The 18,441-nt window shown below is 40.0% G+C and overlaps 1 protein-coding gene across 3 annotated transcripts in view; it reads left to right on the top strand.

The window, feature by feature from the left end:
• Positions 1-3,563: 3,563 nt before the first annotated feature.
• LOC131973862 (ras association domain-containing protein 7-like) overlaps positions 3,564-18,441 on the top strand; it is a 35,434-nt gene continuing 20,556 nt past the window's right edge. The window contains exons 1-2 of one of the 3 annotated variants that reach the window (XM_059335972.1): positions 3,564-3,650; positions 8,139-8,271. The gene's annotated coding sequence lies outside the window, so the exon portion shown is untranslated. Of the gene's footprint in view, positions 3,651-8,138; positions 8,272-16,185; positions 16,752-18,441 lie in introns of those variants that run through there. The other 2 variants (XM_059335973.1, XM_059335971.1) reach the window with 2 other exon arrangements.

Genomic DNA, 18,441 nt, shown 5'->3' with positions numbered 1-18,441 from the left:
CAGATGATGTGACAGCCCAGAAGGGCCTGTTTTTCCCTCTATGGCTTTGGGATGAAAATCAGATTGTCAAGAAAAACAATTTCCTCTAATACGGCTGATATGTGGTGAAAACAGTTCAGAACAGTAATGATTTTTCAGCAATTATTGATTTTCTTTTTAGCATTTTGAGTTATTGTCAAAGAGGAAATGGCTTCCTTTAAAAAGCATGCCTCTGCCTCTCTTTTATCTAATAAAACAACACTGTGGTTAGAAAAGCCAGGGTCCATGGAGGTGGTCTTTTTAACCAAAAATCAAATTAAAAAGATAATTATAGCACTGCAATGCCACTGCGTCACAAATTTGCTTTGTGAAACCTTTTCCCTAGAGATGATTATATAAAAAAAAGAAGGAGGGTAATGTTATTAAGGCAAATGCAGTGGATAATAGAGAGTATAACAGCAAAATAAGTCCCTCTCCGTCACAGATACACACAAGAGTAAACAATCCGCAGACTGAAGTGGAAAAAAACTATGTCAACACATGCTGTGAATACCATTAAAACAAATACCAGATGTGTCTCAATTAAATTTGTGATCATGTCAAGTATGTTGTAGATGCATTCCCCGAAAGACTCTCGCAGCTATCAGAGACAGGAGGTTCATATAATAATCTATCCGCATGCAGCACTGCTGTTCCTTCGTGTTGTAACTGCAGCTAACAAGATGGGTGTGAATAAATTACAGTAAGACACGTTGTGAATAAAGCACACATCAACTTAACTTTGTGACTAAAGGGAATGCAAACTTTACTGCATTCATAAGAAGTTTCCTTCATGTTTTGACTTGAGACAGGTCACCTTTCCCTGAAGACGTTGTGCTGGGAAATACCTACAGTATGAGTTGAGACAGGCCCAGGAGAAGCTGTTGTACAGTATATTAAGACCACAGCATAGCGCCGGAAGGCACATTCCATTCAATGCAAGATATTTTGGCTCCATAACTCATTTTCTGTTGACACCTTTAAAACAACAAGAAATTCTTAATGGTATAGGAAAGGCAACCACACCCACATGTTAACTGCTTTCTGAATTTAATAAAGTCTTTGAGACAGAGCAATAAATCTGTCTGTTGAGATAATACATTTAATGTTTACAATTCATTGTCTTTGTATTACTGTCAAATACATTCAGTTCCACTTCTGATGTTTATTTACTTTCAAGATGACTGAGCACCTCAGCACCTCCCAGTGCATATCAGAGAAGTATGTTCAACTAAAACCTAGAAAAATTTAATTAACCCTTTATCAGGCAAAGAACCGTATTTGGTAACTTCAGTGAATATCAAAAATGATAATATTTCGAGAAAAAGGTTGCAAATTTACTAGATTAAAGTGGCAAATCCACAAGAAGAAAAGTCACAGATTTAAGAGATTTAAAGTGGCAAATTTGCGCAAAAAAGTCACAGAAGTGGGGAAAAAAGCTACTTTTTTCTCACAGATTCCCCACTTTAAATCTCATAAATCTGCACATTTTTTTCTCATAGACTTGCCACTTTAATCTCGTAAACTTTTTTTCTCCAAATATTACCCCCCTCTACACATTCCACAGTCCACATTCTGGCTGTATGTAATACCCTCCAATATTCTTTAGGGTTGAAATTTGGAATTTAGTATTTCAGTGAGTGCCCTATTAAGGGTTAACTCTTTTTTTTTTTTTTTAAATCTAAACAATCAGACAATTGAGATTTTTTAAAAAAGCAACAAGAGGTTGTTTTGGTGATAAGTCCTCCGTGTTTTGCAATGTTGAATTGATATATTGCAGCTAGTGCTGCATTTTCCACTCTGTATTAAGGTGATGTGTTCAGTAACTATGTGCAGCAAAAGGCACTGGGGATTAGCTGTTGTTCAAGAGGAAGACACGAAATGCTGTGGGACTAAAACAGAAACCTGTTTTCTGGCCTAGTAACAGTGCATACATCAATTTTATATTACAGTAACCTGGCACGCTTTTAAGAAAAAGAATAGAGGTAGATAATGTGTTTATATTATGTTCCAGGAGAACAAAGCCACAAACAGCTGTTGTAGGTTTCTGATTTGTGACTTTGTTGTTTTCTCCTCAAAAAAAGTCTTGTTTTAGAGCACTGATTTATAATTTGTGTGACAACATTTTTTCCCCTAAATTCATCTAGGTAGAGAAAGATATGATTTCAACTTGTAATGCTATTTATTGTTTTGTAAATGATCTAGCTTTTTAGCACTTTATTATAGAAATGTTTTCCCAAAATATTTTTGATTCAACAAAAAATGGTCCATTGAAGCATTCCAGTACAAATGTAAGTAAGCCCTGGGCCAATGTTGTTGAAGTCTGATGATTAACACGTGGATAGTTTCTTTTCCTCTTGGTTAGGGAACAGCATTATTAATGACAGCTTTATGTGGTGAAAAGATTAATACAAAAGTAATTACAACCACTGCTTCTCAATTCCTCCAAATCATAGCTGACAAACATGCAGTAACCTGTTAAATATTTTAAAGGGATTTCTGCCTGCATCAGTTTTTTTCCGACTCCATCTCCTTATGGCTTCTATGGATGATGTCAACTGCCCCGATCTCAGATAATATCAGATTTAGTCCGGGAACTGCAAGGAGGGTGGCATGAGGAGGGTCAAAATGTAATCTCTTGTAATTAGTTATGCATTTAAAACATAATCCAAGGATGTAGGCTAGTGTAATCTATCTGTTGTCATCCTAGTTAGCTGCTTTATTGAGTCATATTAGGTTTACAGCTGCCAACATACTCTGTGTGGGGAACACTGGTTAATCAGTTTTTTACAGGTAGGGATACAGTTCCCATGTCACTTCCGCTCAAAAATGTAATGCGTGTCAATGTATGCATTTGCTTTGGTTGTTCTGACAGCAATCATGATAATTATTTTTTTATCTGGTATTTTATTTTTACATGCAGAGGCAACATTAAAGCAATATTGTCACACTGTTAAAATAATCACCTAAAATAATTGCCTAAATCATCTCCTCATCATCATGAGGAGATGATTTAGGCAAAATCGCCTTCTTCCTCAGTTGATCAGATCATGTGATTTTACCTCTTTAAGATAATGGCCTATGTCAAGTGTGTGACTTAAGGGGATTTATTATGCCTAAGTCAAAATATGACTTAGGCAATTTCTCTACATAATAGTGACATGAGCATGTCATAAACATGGCATGGGATGTGTCATGAACATAATGACACTTTGAAGTAACATTAATGCTCATGATACTTGTCATGTCATGTTTCTGACAGGCTTGTGTGACTCTAATGTAGACACCTTCAAAATAAAGTGTTACCAATACCATTTATTTCTCTTAAGTTACATAATTTACACACAGTGTTATTATTATGCCAATAGCTAAATGCCAAATGATCAATAAATATCATATGTTACACTTTTGGTGAAGTTTTTTGTGTTTCCTGCAAAAAAAATTAGTTAGGCGAATATTTTACCAGGGTGACGATATTTTTCGCTTAATATCTTTTAATTTGAAACCACCGACCGGAAACAGTTGTATTTCTATTTCCGGGATGGCTTGACACCAGCGGACTTTTGTCGATGGGGGCTCGAGGATGAAGCACTCGGTTGTCCTTTGCATCAAAATCGACTACTAAATCACGTGTAAGTACTTTTCTGCTCGTGTTTTTTTTCTGATAAAAAATAATATGAAACAGAACTGTTTGAACAGTGGTAAAGGATGCAACAAGTGCTGGGAAGTGTGCTCAGAGTGCTGAACCTGCAGACTGATGACAGGCTAACCATAAACTGGGATACAAAAGTTTTCTCACTGACTCTGGTGTTCAATTTAGACAGGTCACGTTTAAGTTAGTGTACAAACCTGCTGTTGCAGGTTAATGCTGTTAATGCAAATGTTGTCAAATTATGTTCTTTGTTTCTCTAACTCCCAGAAAACGTTATATTCAAAACTAAATTAACTTTGTGTTAACGTGTACTGTTAAGTTGGTCATATAACTGCAGATTTAGTGAGTTAGGTACGTTTTTAAAAAAACAACAATCATGTCAAGTTAAAGTTAAACGAAAATTACAAATTTACATGTTTGTGATTTACCATTAAATCACAAAATATGTAAACAACAACATTACAAATACTGTTTATCATCATTATCTGCTTGTCAAAACTGCAAGGATATTTGCAGTTTGCATTGAAATAGCAATTGAAAGTTATTTTTTATAATAATGTTTGGCATACACACATTTATACAGAATACTCCAATTTTGGCAGTAGAAGTAAATTTTATTTCACTTCAAGACTAGTAGGCCTAGTGCATCTTAAGCAGATTGTTTTATATATTGAGGAATTTGTGATTATTTCTTTTTACTGAAGGGCTGCAACAAACTATTATTTTTGTTATGGGTTACTCAGCCAATCATTATCTTTTTACATAAATCAATAAGTCGCTCTTCACATTTTTGCTTGCTTAATGATTGAAATGATCTATTGATTAGCAATTAATTTTTCTGTTGATTGAAAATTGTATTTGATTCTTCAATTGTTTGTTGTTTCAGCTCTACTTGTGTGTTTGTGTGTGTGTGTGTGTGTGTGTGTGTGTGTATATATATATATATATATATATATATACATACATACATACATACATAACCCTTTCTGTTTTACATACATTCTGAACAAAACCTGACTAACCTGAAGACATAGCCCTCTTACCAAATCACCCCAAGCAGCATCCTTTTGGGTGGAGAAGTATTTATTTATTATTTTATTTATTTATTTACATTAGATGTCATTAGATGTTTGTTTACCGTATGCCTATCCTTGTTTACAGCTCCATTACCAATCAGCTGTTCTATTGTTTAGTTTTGAGAACATGTATTTGTCTCTTCCCTTTCTTGTTTGTCCCTGAGGATCTATTGTCTATCTGATGTTTGTACTTCCACCACTTCTCTGTTGTTTGTACCTTTTCACTTTTACTTCCCTGTTTTTTTCACATCATGTAGTTTTCTTCCCTTTTCTTTATCTTTCCCACATCACTCATTGACCACAAGTGAATAGCTGAAATTTGTACATGCTTTTAGGCTTTTTATTTATCAGATATTATATGCATGAGTGAGTAGTTTAAGAATGACGCTCAGATAGGATGCTGCTCTGCAGTATTTCTATTTGGGTCATTTTGTGCAAAATCTTCTTTAGTCTATTCAAATTGATGCAAACATCCCAAGTGGAAGTGATGATAGTCAAGCTAAGTTTTCTTATTTATGCACTCAAAATGTATCTATTATTTTACAGAAGTCTTTTCCCTAAATAAATATAGATCATAATGCTGCAACAAAATGAAAAGTGAGACAAAAAGTTCACTTTAAAGTCTTTAGCTACTTGACCTCTTTGTCCCTTATACACAGTGAAATCTCTCCACAGTTGGTGACTCATCTGTACAGCTGCCCAGCACTAGAGAACATAGAGGCTGTCTACCAGCTGATAATCACACACACACACACACACACACAGACAATGAATTCCCAATCCACACATCTCAATTTTATCATCATCTAATGTGAACAGTGGTAGAGGAAAACTTTATCGAGACTACCAGCTCAGCTGTCAGTAATATCAAGTATTAAGTATAGGTTGTGCAGTAGTTGTTCCAAAAAAATGTGTGAGGCTGACGGCTTTCAGTGTCATTTTATGATTAGGTCTAATCTCCAGGTTGCATGTTCCATCCGCAAGAATATCCCAAGAATCTGCAGTAAGCCCTGAGCCAGATTGTGCCAATTATCTATTGACAAGCTGATACAGGTTGTAAATCCTCAGGTAGTCCTCTCAATTACCTTTAAAAAAATAAAAGAAAGAAAAATCAATGATGGAAGCTCCGACTTGTCATTGCTGTCCATGCGTTGTGCACTGTCGGCTTTGTCACTTTCTCTTGCCCTGGCTCATCAGCTACCGTGTCACATTCACACTGTGGAGAGGTAATTGGGCCTCTTTCACTTGGTAAATGCTTTTCTGAGAATGAGATGTGCCTGCCACAGCTGAAGTAGGGCAATTTACTGGCGCTGAGGCGATGTATAACAAGGCAGATGATTGTGTTCAAGTGTACAGTATATTTCTGAGAAAGTGTTAGATATGTGATTATAGTCTGAGTAATAAACCTGTTGCCTAACATTGCTAGGCTGTATTGTCTAGGTGTTCGGTTGGGAATGTATGCCGGGGAGCCTCACTGTAATTTAGTTTACTACCCTGGGCATGTGCCAGTGTGCATTGTAAAAACACAATACACTGCACTTTCAAAGGGATTTTGATTTATAGACTAGGGGGGAAATAATTGAAGTTGTCTGCCTATGCAAGTAGCTAAAATAAAAAGTTTCAATCGTTCAATCGCAAATTAGTGGTTCTAATAGTGATTAGGACCAGCCTGAGGATGTTTTAAGGGGTGGGAGAATGAATATGGGAGAGAATGAGAAAATATCTTGTACTATGCAGATGTTTTTTCAGGAGTCTCTTCAGCCATCTGCTAATTTTAAAGCAAATTAGTCAACCTGAAAAGGTATTTCTGCATAGAGGATTTGCGCCATCTGCAGTGATGCAGACAGCATTCGGACTGAATCGAGGGTCTAAGGATTGAGGGTGTCCTGTGCTGAGCAGATTGTAAAGCCCATTGAGGCGATTTGTGATATTGTGCTATGAAAATACAATTTACTTGACTTGACCGCACACCGTTATCACTCTCAACATCCTAGACTATAATAATACTATTTTGCATACTTGCCTCTCCATGTAGATCTATGTAGGTTTTTCTCTCTTTCAAATCATGTTCCACTTCAACCGTTGTGGGACTTACAAAGTGCATATGAATAGGAAGTGTGCTCAGATTATGCCCTCATTGACCTCACATGAACAACTAGTTTGCATTGGTCATTACATTGTGACTTTTAAAATATTCTTCAATGCACTTTGTGGAAACAAAGTGTATACAGTTCAGCTATTTCTTTGGCTTTCCTACCTGAGCCGAATTGCCAGTGCCAATGTCTCATCAGTCACCAAAAAGGTAAAAACACTTGAAGAAAATGACTCATTACTGTGATTTTTTTTATTTTTATAAAAATGGTGTGAATTCAGAATTCCCATACCCCTGTAGTGCACTTTATATGTGCAGCATTAAACTAAATGGTCCCAAAATCAAGCAAGTTTAGGATTTATTGGAATGTGTCTATTTGGATATAAAAGATATGTTGATATATGGTATATTGTAAAATATAGATATCTAGCTAAACCAAAAATCCCAACCACTGACTGAAAATGAACTTAAATCGAACTTAACAACCTACATATATATAAAAATGAATGGAACATCACAGTCTATTGGTGTGTTATTATGGGAACTCTAGCATGTAACATACACTGACTTGTGACTCCTTATTGATTTTACCTAATAAATCAGATTCATTGGTGAAAGAAAACTGTGACAAATGTGACGAGGTAACTTTTAAAAGTTTTTTTTTGTTATAGAGTGATGGTCAATATTATATTTGGGTTGAAGACAGTGTAGGAAGTAACTTTGAATGTTTTGTACACTTCACATATAAATAGCCTGATATGGAAGTAGATATCTGAATGTGCCAGCTGGAGATAGAGCTGTACCATTAGTGCCACACTGTGCTGCTCAGCATTGTTCCTCTTAGCAAACAGAAATAGGCTGCAGCCAACCTGTTACTGTGAAGATGAGATTGTGAGGTGGAAATAGTTTGTTCCTTGTTGCGGACAGTTACGGGATGGAGTCATGGCCCGGTGACCTGTTTCCTGCCCCTCTAACCCAACCCTTTCTCTGTTTTTCTTTCTGTCCTCGCCTCTTTATTTCCTTCTCTTTATCACACTCCACCCCCCCAACACCATACTTCTTTTTTCTTCTTCTTCCCTTCTCACTCCATGCATAGGGAGTGGTGTTTTGGCAGTCATGTGACTTATTGTCTGAACACAATTGTCGGTGTTTGCCATTGGCTGATTTTCTTTGAAAGAGCGTTCGTTTCCCGGGTGACGGGGAATGGCGGCACCACTTCACTTTTCTCTGCAGCTGCCCCCTCCCTCCCCTCCGCATTGCTCTGAGCCGGTCTCTCTCTGTCACTCTGTCTCTTCCACAGGCTGGTGGTGGATCAGGTAGCCCGTGAGCACGACACGCACAGACAGTGACAGGCTTGTGTAGCTCTTCCTCCTCTCCCCTCCTCTCCTTTTTCATCGGGACAGGCAGTCACAGAGACCATTAGACTGCGGGAGGTGAGTGAAACAAATGGCCTTTTTTGTTGAGATTTAAGTGTTTTTTTTAAGAGTTAACACTTTTTTCTTTTCTAGTGGCTGAACTTGTTTTCTCATTCTGCAAAAATCATAAAGAGTAAAGGTCATTGATTAAACAATGACTTATTCTTTTTAAAGTTAAATATAAGTCAGTGTTTGTAGATGACAGATGCTCTTATCAGCTACATTAGTCACCATGATAACATCATTTTAGGAAAATGCATGCTTAGCACTGTGACCATTAAGTGATGTTAACTGATGATGAATCATTTACAAATATTTTTCAGCCCAGTATGATCACACACTGTAATTTCTATTAAGTGTGTGTGTGTCTGGGACAAATTTTATACATTTATTATGGTATGTCACAGAAATGAGCACGGTTGGCTTGGCATGGCTTTTTAGATGTCAAACAGGATAAACTATGACTAAAACCATGTGTAGATAACTCGGTCAAGATGGGCCAAAGTTATTTCTCAGCTGTAATGAGAGCTGCACAGTAGGCTTAGCTTCTTTTTATGTTCCATGAAAGATTCAACAGCTGTGCGCTCCCTCCGCTCCGCTCCGCTCAGCTCGCCATGGCACAATCACAAAACGCGCTGTGTTTGGGAATCGGGCCACTTTACGAGGATTTTCCGGCATGGTTACCGTCCTGAAGTGGTGCCCTCTCTGCAACCCTCGTCAGGATCCACCAACCAGGTGGTCGTGTCTGTATTGGGTTACCGTGGCAACCCTGAAAGCAGGCTCCCTGCCCCTCCCTCAGGTGCACTTTATCTGATGACCTGAAGGATCCTTTGCACCTACACACTCACACTCCCAGACACAAACACACTCTAGCATCTGTCGGCTGACATTTGACCCCTCACATAGACAACGGACACATGAAAGAAGGCCTTGCCAGTGGCAGAAGTGACTGGTTTTAGTAAGAATCATGTTGTCGTGCATGTTGGGACGGATAGGTTTGCTGATTTTTATTAATTTCTTATTTTTCTTTGGGTTGTCACCATTTACAAATAGAATTAAGTAAAGTACGATCTTACAGGTTTTATGTTCTCAGTCCATTGAGTCCATATCCGATAAAATCTTTCTTTTTGCACTTTTTACTTTTTGCACAGGTAAAATGTTAACTTTTCCTTAATGTAGAACTCATATACAATTTCATCCACTCCTCAATGGTGGGTGGATCCACTTTTAACCATTCTTGTGATGGATTGTTACCTGCTGCCAACAGTATACCAAGTCATTTTTGTCATTTATTATTCCAACTTTCAAACAATATAGCACCCAAATACATAGTTTGACATTTGAAAGGAATGTTGTATTTATATGTTGATAGATCTCTTCCCAATATATTTTAATAAACTGGCAGTTCCTGAATATGTGAAAGGGATTGGCTCTGTTAGTCCCACAGCGTCTCCAACAAATATCACCTCCATCTTGATGCATTATCTGAATGGGCGTAACAAAAAAATCTCACAACATTTTCCCAGCAAAACTCACGCCATATGTTCAGTTGAGTCATGTCCTGTTGAGATCCACTGTAGCTGGCATATTTTCTCTCAACTCTCCAAAGAAAACAGTCCAATTTTTTTTATTTTTCCCACTTCTTCTATGCTCTCTTGTTTAGATTTTAGGATGCCATTATACACTCTGGATATGATTTTGTTGCATATTCTGGACTTGAGTAATGATCGAAATACCTGCAGGAACCCTGATTGACCTTTTTATAAAGCCTCTTTTAGGGTTTGGTTGAAGGTTCTGATTTTGGCTGGCTATGTCACTACATAATGTTAAAAGTTGAATGGACTTAAGTAGTCCACTAGTGCATACTTTTCTTTACCCAGTTGTCCTCCCTTCAGGCTATACTCTCGTCTCTGTGTAAGCCATTTATGTCTGGCTGTTTACCTTTGATCGCCTCTGTTGAAGCTGTTGAAGACTCTGTAGTCCTATTGAAGCCCATGTTTTATTTTAGGTCATACTTCAGAGCTTGTTAAAGTGGAAGAAGCAACTTATGTTTGCCACAAATTGGACCATTTACCTTTTCAAGTCTGTCATTACCTGCAGGCATATATATATTTGATTTAAAGCCACAGGGTCAGATGGTGTGGAAATCAAACAATGCCCATGAATACTTAAGACATAGCACTTGCTTGTCTGTATTGAATGTTTAAAAGATTCCTAAAGTGAGCTGGATGCAGAGCTCCAGTGTGTGTCATTGATCTGCAGCCCTGGTATCACGTAGCTGATGCAACCAGGAGGAAACTGGCGCTGAGGCCTTGTTGTTGCTTCTGACGGGCTGCCATGATGTCACCAGTGCTGACCCGACAATCCTAACATTCCTGCTGATAGGGTTTTTAAGCTAATCTGCAGAGGAGTATGTTGGAGATATGTGGGAGATGGACAGACTTGCACACATATGGCCTTTGTCTAAGGGCTGATTAGTAATCTGGCATATTCACCCACACACCCACACACCCACACACACACACACACACACACACACACACACACACACACACAAACACAGACACACACACACACACACACACACACACACACACACACGCACACGTCATTAATTCAGTCTCATGCACATGCCCACTCGAGCACACACTCAGACCCTCTATCCACCTGATAAAGATGGTGATGGCAGTCTCACCGGCCTCGTTAAAATTCAACAGGTCTCCAAGTGTCTGTACTTGAAGTTCTGGTGTATCCGTTTTGCATTTATCCTCTGCTTCGAACTAAAACGTCTGTTGTTAGAATGGAATGATTAGAGAACTCTATTATGCACCGGTGTCATCATGTCCTTATGTGTGTGTGCATGCGTGCATACATTTCTGTGTGTGTGTGTGCTTATTGGTCATAATTGTAGCTACAAAAGACTTTCTTACTATAACACAGCCACAGCTTTCCTTTGATCCAGTAAAGCCACAGAAGGAGAGAGATGACAGGCCCGGCTGCAGTAAAAGCTTTTAAATGCTGTTTTTCCTGCAGGTGTTTGGATAGCCCTTTCCCCCACAGACACTGTGTAGATTAGACCAGTGTTGTAAACAGTGTTTCGAATAAATGGGCAGAAAAGTGAGGGGGGATGTCTGAGTCTATACGGAGGACAAATTGAAAAGCGTTTAGACTCGACAAACAGATGTAAGAAAACATTGTCAGGCAAACAAACTACAGACGGAGGCATGTAGACAGACAGACTGGGCGTCAGTGAGTGTGTCCGGGGGCCTCTCCCTCGCTCTGTGTGGGGCTTACGGAGCTTTTGTTCACCTCCGACCCCTGACCTGCTCCCACCTGGTAGCTCTGGTAGCCATGTCCCTTACTTGCATCCTGTGCATCCAGTGCACCCCTTCAACAGGCTTTTGTTTGTTACTGAGGATCATCATTAAATCAGCAGTTCCAAGCTGCACGCAGGCCAACATCTCATCATGCCTGCTCTTTGTTTCCTCAGTGCTCATGGTGTGCCTTGACCAGGGTTGTAGCCTGTGGGTTGGGTCCCACTTCTGTCCTGAGAAATCCTCAGCTTAGCCAGGACCTGAGGCTTGTATGGAGGAGGTCATTGGCAGTAGCATCTTGTTGACTTTGAGTTGCTTTTGTTGCCTGGCTCACTTGCACTTCTTACAGGGGAAAAAGACACAGAGAAATGCTATCCTATTCTTCTTTTTGCATGAGTGAAAAGTAAAGGGGCTCCCAGTACCAATTAGGCTGGCCGTAGCCTATTTCCATTTACTGATAGGAACAGCACAGAGCTGTACAGTGTGACACTAATGGTACAGCTTTATCTCAAGAGACAAGTATGACTATACATCTAGAAGTAGGATGAAAACAAACTGGCTTTGCTCGAAGGGATGAGGGAATATGATTCTTAAGGGACACCATAGCTACTTCCAACATGACCACTTGGAAACATTGAAAGACAATGTTGCAGTTTATGATTTAGGTCCAAATTTTATTTCCTGTCTAAATATAGCTTTTCATATAACCCATCGAAAATGCAACGCAAGGCCATGTGAGAGGTAGAAGTGCTTTTTGAATGTCGCTAACCAGCCTGGACTGGTTCTGAATAAAAAGGGAGAGAAAGAGCCATGCCGGAGTGCAGCCAAAGTCCTGACAACTTGGAAGCTGCTAAAAGCCAACCAAGGTTCTCTTATGTGCATCTGAAGAGCGTTCAGAGAGAGATATAATAAGGCAAAGGTATTTTATAATCTTCTTTTCTATCCTGTGCTTGGTGGAATGCAAAGTTTGTTTACCAGCAGTGTATATGTTAATGCAGTTGACCCTCCCTTCTTGTCTCTTTCACTTTGTACTCCCCCTGTCATCTGTTTGTACTCAGGTTCACCTTGGCGGTGTGTTTTCAATGCAGCTGCTGTTGTTTGTAAAGAGATGATATAGTGACATGCATTTGCTTCCAAAACATGAATCATCTTCTGAGCCAGGTTTTTCTGGGAAGAAAACAAAAGTCTTTGTTCATGGTGTGGGATGTGCTATATTTATGTCTCAACAGTGCAATTACCTTCGCTGGTGAAAGCCATCTCTCTTGTCATAATGATACACAGTACATAGCTGCACTACTGGAGCAACAGCACTGACCTGACCATAATGAGACAGCAATGCTATACTTAAGGCGTGTTTGGCAAAAACACAGCATTACTACCTCGCGTTGCTCGCCATGAGTATGAAAACCGACGTCAACAAAAGTTCAGGATTTTGTAACTTGTTTGCGCTTCTGAAAATAGAGCTAACGTAGTGTGCTGTCATTTAATTTACCGTCAAGGCTTTAGTCTTGACCGACCTGTTGTGCACCTGTTGATGGCTGTTTTTAGTGAAAGGCTGAATAAATAGAGAGAGAAGAGGGGGTGGGGGGTTTCAACAGGGAAGACGGGAAGGGGTGAGCCGTGGCAGCAACTTAATGCTATTCATCCTCTGTGAATAATGGCCAACAAAGACACTATCAGCATGTATTCCTCTCACTCTGCTCCCCTCCACAGAACCTATTGAACTGCTGCCAGACCCAACCAGTCTATTTCTCAGCCTGAGAGCCATCTTCCTGTCTGGCCTGAGCTGAGTTATGGCTGACTCGCCACTCTTTGGACAAATTTATACGTACTATCACTTGTCAAGGTATTAACTTAGTAGTAGGTGCTGATTGAAAGCAGTCAAATAGCTATTAGGGTTAGTAGTTGAGTGTTTTTGTGCAATAGGGATAAATGGTGATGGAGTACAAAATTGGGGAGGATTTTTTCTAAAAGCGCAGGTTTTAAACCTTTGTAGACCTTGTCTTTGTTTTCTTTAGCTTTCTTTGCTGAATGCAGAGGGAGGAGGAGAGGAGGAGGAGGAGGAAGGGGGGGTGCAAGAATGTTTGAGTCACGTAGAAAAAGAGGGATGATATGTGGGGTTTGACAGGGGAGGGTGGGATGAGGGAGGCACAGCAGTGGGGAGGTGCCCTGAGGAATGCCTGGAAGGTGTCAGAGAAGTCTGGGAGGCTTTGGACTGATAATCCTCCACATCACATTACAATACCCCCGCCCACCACTCTGATTTCAGCCCTGTTGTCTTTCCATCGTCAGACTCTCAAAGTGATAAGGAGGACTCAGCGCCTGTTAACCAATGCTCAGCCGTATATTACAAACAAAGCCCTGAAATGAACTCTGGGTCTGAAGATGGACAACCACATGACGAAGGGTAATAGTCTGTCAGTATCCATAAAGTGTATTTACTTCTCTGTGCCTTTTTAAAATGTCACTCCTCCCTGGCACCTCAGCCTTTTCTCACTATGGCCTTTCGTACCTAAGCAAAGCCTCAGGAGCCCCCCCCCCCCCCCCCCCCCCCCCCCCCGTGGTTGCGGTTCAAGTGATTTGTCGGACAACACAGCTCTCAGATGTGCCAAAAGCTTTGCTTTATAGGCAGAACAGTGGAACAGTTCACATGGATGTGAAGTGACTCTCTGCGGGCCTCTGTGACTCAGCCTGGCTAAAAGCTACAGCATTCTTCACAGTGGTCTTTTGTTTGCATGATTTAATTCATCAAATTAATGCAATTAATCCAAGACGTCTATTTTTGGAACATCTGCTTTATACAATGTGCACACTGGTTATTAGGCGCTTCGACTGCATGTCCTCATTAGTCTGATCAGAATACAATCTGACGTCAGACAAAGGCAAAGTAAACACGAGGACGACGTAGGTATTGTCAATTTCCTGCTGCTGCTGAATCATAACTACAGCGGTTTTATGCAGCAGGAAGTAAAATATTCAGCTGGATTTAGGAACCGGAAATCGTGTTTTTTTTTCACTCTTGACTGACTGTTTTTAAACTTTTTTTAATTTTCTTCCTCAACCTTTTTGTCACCACATTCTAACACATTTTGTGACAAACTTATGTCAGTATTTATTATCTAATGTCCTTCACTCACATTTGGAACAATGAACTAATTTAAGTCTATAATCTAATCAGTTAGATGGTCCATTTGTGAAAGATTAAAGAAATATGGTACCCTCAAATATGCATTTGTATATCAAATTCCTCATCCCATGTTATCTTGAATTGTTGAAGCAAAAGGTGTTTATCTTGTGTACTTCCACAGTGAATAGAGAATCCAAAAACAATAGTAAGCCCTTGATGAATTGACGCCTGTGCAAGCTAAGAAGTGTTTTAAATAATAAGAATTCAGTAAAAATGCATACATTTGGGAAGTGGTGAGTAAATGTCTGAATAATTGAGATGATAATGAGAAGATCAAGCAATATTGGCTTATCACAGATATATCTGTAAGGGCATATATATTGGCTGATAAGTGACAAGAGAAAGCAGTACAGGAGTGCATTAGATATCTTTGAGGTAGTTAATAAACAGTGATATCATAGCTTATCCAGCAGAGAGCACTGGCAAGTTTATTTCCTGTCTTGTTAAGAACATATCTTGGTCAATGTGTTTAAAACATGTCAAATATTGATATTAGTATTAGTGTAAAACAATGCAGGTTAACAAGGGCTGTAATAACTTAATTAAAATACCTGTACTTTTTTTTTTACCCATGAGCATGTTCCTTTTTTTTTTTTTTTACAGTGACAGTCTGTTGGATCTTACAGTAACAGCTGATAAAAGCAGCCAGTAACTTTACTGTTTGCTTATTCAAATAAATCTACCATTCATTGTCATACACACTTAGTCTACAGGCTGATATGTTTCAATGTGTAGTTTCGGTTAAGTCTGTTTAGGAGGTTAGCTTGGTATCAGTCCCATTTTCAGTCTGCAGTCTTTAGTTTCAGGCTTCGGGGGATGGTAAGGGAGAAAAGAAAAATGGGCTAATAATGGTTCAAATGTAAGATTTAGGGAGATGTGATGATAGAGAGAGGAGAGTTGTCAATGGAAAGAAGGGGTGGGCTCATGCTGAGGGGCTCCCACACATTCTGCCTCACCCATTGGTCACGCATGTCTCAGCTCTGTGTTTGTGTGTGGGAGGGGTGTTTGGAGATGGAAGGTTCAGGATTGTGCCATTGTTTCATAAATGAGTGCTAAGTAGTAATAATTTATCAGGCTTTTGTTTTGGCACATGTGTTGCTCTCTGGATCGGGGTGGTCAGATTTAGGCTGCTTCATTCCCTCATTTTCCCACAAGGCGTTGTCCAACTCAAACACAGACACACAAGCACATGCAGACTCCAATTGCACCTGGTCTGCTGGACTATGACCTCATTCCAGGAAAGGGAAGAAAATCACCTGACAGACTCATTTGTGTAATCAGCTGTTCATGTGACTGCAGGCAAGAGGGTGGATGTCTGTGGATCGTACAAACAGTAGAAACTCATATGTAAATACACGTGCATGCAAAGAGTTTCGGGCCGATTCTGCTCTTATCTCGTTCTCACAGCTCCTTTTACAAGCAGCACCGTGTGTCATCGTGGAATGTAGAATACAAAGACAATAACAGAGGAAATTGATACAGTGGGAGAACGACAAAGCCGAAAAAACACGCTTTCAAATACCTGGAAAGGGGGAGGTACCTGGTCTGTCAGCAGAGAGAGAGAGAGAGAGAGAGAGAGAGATGACTGAGAGGGTGTGTTTCTGTGTGGGTGAGAGACAGAGAGAAGGAGGAGGGGTGTAGACACCGAGAGACAGCGAGAGAGAGAGAACACTAGCAGTCTCTCAGATCTTAGCTGTGGTGAGGACACCCAGGAGAAGTGCATTCCTGAGGCAGCAAGCGAGGAGAAGGCGGCAAGATAGAGCGGAGAAGTCGCGACATCCTTTAAATCTCTCCGTGACCACGTCTGACTGCCTCTGACCTCCGGACTCTGGACTCGCACACTCCTCACACACACACACACACACGCTCGCTCACTCACTCGCTGCCTCGCACAACAGCCGAACAACCGGCTCTGCTGCTCTTCTCACAAGTAAAGGATTTCCCCCCCGGACTGAGGAAAAAACAGAAACAGATAGAGGAGAAGATCCTCTCACTTGGTGAGTGTACAGGTTTTCTTTTGGGGATTGCTTGAATGTGTCCTTGCCCGTTTGAATGTCAGAAACTGGAAGTTTCTCTGAAGTCAGACGATTTGTCTGTGGCTTTACTGTACGTTTCAGCATGCATGGAATGAGAGCTGTTATTCATAGTTACTGCCAACTTGTGTGTGTGTGTATATTTTTTGTGAGTGGCAGAGAAACAAAGAGTATTTTGTGTTTTGTCTTTGGGGAGCTGTGTCATTACATGTACCTGTTGACACTAGACCCGCCACCCAAGGACTCAAACCTGTTCTGGTGAAACTCCTCTCTTTGGGCACTTTGCTTTTTTGTGTTTTTTTCTTTTGTACTCCCGAAGAGCTGTCCTCTATGTGCAGGCTTTTTGAGTGCAAGAGTGTTGGAACTCTGAAACAAAGTGCAGACGATCTCTTGCACAGGTATCCTGTCAGACGGGCTGCTCCTTTTACCACTGTAGTATAAAAGATTAATTTATGGAGGGCATGAGCAGAGTTCAGCTCACTTGCTGCATGTTCACACCTCATTTAACTGTTAACGTGCTACACATCTCAAATGCCAACACTAATGCACCAAACCACTCTAAGCCTATTTAAACATTGACTCATCGTTATGCATGGCTAGCGTCTTATTTAACATTTGCCAGCGTGGTATGTGTCAGATAGTGGAACTTGGAGCTCATTAGCAGGCTGTATTTGTTATCCAATCAGGGCCATCGATTGGAAACCCCTCTCTGCTCCCCCTGGGAGGTGATTATTTTTGTTCCTGACTGACTGTGGGAGTTACACAGTTTATACACTATGCGTTATCTCTGTTTGTGTGTATTACACAGTGAACTTGGTTCCAGAAAGATAATGTCATGATAATAAATGGTTGTAGAGGAAGGAACCAAAAGGACGACTCTGACTCAAGCATATATCATAGTTTGAACATGGCTCCCATTCATTTATTTTAGTTCTGTTTGTCTTATTTAATTGTTACCTTTTTCTTTTTCAGTTGAATGTATCAACTGTTGTTCAGATGTATAAGACCTAGTTGATGCTCATGATAGCGACTCTGAATACGACACATTCCCTGAGAAAGTAGTCAACTTAAGTAAAGCATATCTTTGTTTTTCTGTTTGTCAGCAAAATTACAGAAAATCTACTGGCCTTATTGTCATGTTACTTGGTGGACGGGTGTAACTTGGGCTCAGGAAGATCCCATTGAATTTTGGAGCAGGTACACAAGTAATTTTTACTTTATCTATCATTGCAAGATAGGGCATATGTGCTGCATTCAGGTGGTGTCAGAAAAATCGGAACAATGTATTTCCAGTTGGGGAAAATGCACTTGGACGTCCCCTCAAGTTGGAACCATAACTCTGAAAGTTTGGGAAAATGTTGTTACATGTTTCATAGCTCACCTGATCCACTTCCTTTTGGTCTTCGTCGTCACATAAATACTGTAAACAGCTGTCAATGTGCACACAGCAATAAACACGTCTTCTTTGTAGCATTGCATCAATATTTTTCCCAAATTATAACTTAAATCTCACAAAAAGTCAGAAGAACGACTTCTAAACTTGAGACATGGGACCATCTGAGGAGCATATGAATGCATCAATGGCCTCCCAGAGATCTTTACTCTGTTGCTATGCTACCAGGAACCAGTAGAATTTTGAAAGTTGAGCATCAGT

This window comes from Centropristis striata, chromosome 6, assembly GCF_030273125.1.
Source record: "Centropristis striata isolate RG_2023a ecotype Rhode Island chromosome 6, C.striata_1.0, whole genome shotgun sequence".
Classification (NCBI taxonomy): Eukaryota; Metazoa; Chordata; class Actinopteri; order Perciformes; family Serranidae; genus Centropristis; species Centropristis striata.
The sequence above is the reverse complement of the archived record's forward strand: the minus strand, read 5'-3'. Positions and strand labels throughout refer to the sequence as shown.